Below are 1,886 nucleotides of genomic sequence, written 5' to 3' on the forward strand. Positions count from 1 at the left end.
AGATACAGCCATCCAAAGTTACTATTTTCAGTAGACTTTATTTATTTCATAGTATACCATGTTTGAGAAAAGCACTATACATACCTCGGCGGGAAATGGGGTTGCCCGCCTCAGACCTATCCGGCTATATGTCTTCGGCCGGCAACCCCCTTTGTCCCGGCCTCTGTAGTAATGTACTATTAAATTAAAGGAAAAATGGAAAATTCACACCTCCGGCCGGACTCGAACCTGCGACTTCTGGCCTTGCCGGGTCCATCTCGCTCCCCAACTGAACAGTACCGTTACCATGGGCTGCCCAAGTGAGAGCCGTATTACTTTACTCAGAAAGTAAGTGAGTTTACGTTTGTTTACAATATATTGTGCCTAACTTCACGCCAAAGAAGCTGCTTCTATCCCTTTCTAAGTTTATCAATAAACGGAGAAAGAACTATAGGCGAATGCTACGCCTCTGGTGTTTACGCGATGGAACTAAAATCATAAGTAAATGTAATTTACCTATCGAAATCTGTCAATATAGGGTCTACTGCAAATTTCGAAACATACGCACTGAGGGATTCTTCCTCTTTCACTTTATACTGATAAGAGTAAAAGAGACTCATGTCCACATGTCGATAACTTCGGTATTCGGTAGTAGGCCTCAAACCATAGGCAAAGTCATTCTGACGTGACATTTCTGTCAAGTTATACAAAAATCACACGGAATTTTCACAATTATATTTGCAGTTTTAAATAAAATTATGACTAACATATTGCATTAATTTATAATATTACGTGAAATTCGAGATTAGCTAAAATTTAATAAAAAGATAAACCAGTGAACAAATCAAATAAGGTAATGAGTTATTTTTGGCCATCATATTGTACTATTTACAATTGAGATGATTATAATGCTCAAAGCAGTTTTTGGTTTCAGAAAGATGACGGAAGCTATGATTGAAATCAATATTTCCGAACAAACCCGTATGGTATTCAGTCAACATGGAAGATGGTTCAATTGATATTAATACTGTGGCACTCTGGCAGTTACGCTACTCAAAACCTTAGGGCAGCAGAGGGAGCAGTACCAATTTATAGGTGTTTTTGTTCCGCGATGCACTTAATGGTATTATTGGCCATGATCATCACAGGTATATGTATAGAAGTGCTCCAATAAAGGAAAAAACCTCAACTCCAAAAAATAATCCTGTTACTAAAATAAAGTATTTCATTAATTGACTTTGTTTATTTGTGATGTTCTTGAGTAGTAAAGAAATAGAAATATTTTTTACAGAAAAAGGGTACATAGCATCTTATATAGAATTAGCTTTTGCCCGCGGTTTCGCTCGCGTACTAAAAGAATTCTTATTCAAACATATACAAATAATAAAATTTTCATTTGGATCCGTAGGTTTCTATGCAGACGTTTGTCTGCGTTTTTTTCAATTACTCATATTACTATTGTTTTTAAAAAAGAAATGCTTACAGTGGTTATACAAATGTTACACAGCAACCACAGCGTAGGTAGTAGGTACGAGTAGGTATGTATTCTATATACACTGAGGAAATTACATATTGTACAACAGAACTCACATAGCTCCGTATCTGGGCACTATTGTCGGTAGGTAAAAAGTACTTTCTCGCATTATTGCTTACAATTACAGATTGCCGACCGATTACCCCTATCCCTATCCCTAACCCTACCCCTATCCCTATTAGGGTTTGTTGGGATTTTCCGCCAAGCAAAGAACCGGGAAATGAACTTGAAGGCTGTAGGCATAAACCCTATAATTTATGAATTTATTATGCACACCACACTATTGGCGCTTTGTAAATAATTTGTAATTGTTCAAAAATACTTCTTTTCATTCATAAAACATTGTATTGTGTAGTTACTAAATAGTCATAAG

The sequence above is a fragment of the Leguminivora glycinivorella genome, chromosome 3, assembly GCF_023078275.1.
Source record: "Leguminivora glycinivorella isolate SPB_JAAS2020 chromosome 3, LegGlyc_1.1, whole genome shotgun sequence".
NCBI classification, from domain to species: Eukaryota; Metazoa; Arthropoda; class Insecta; order Lepidoptera; family Tortricidae; genus Leguminivora; species Leguminivora glycinivorella.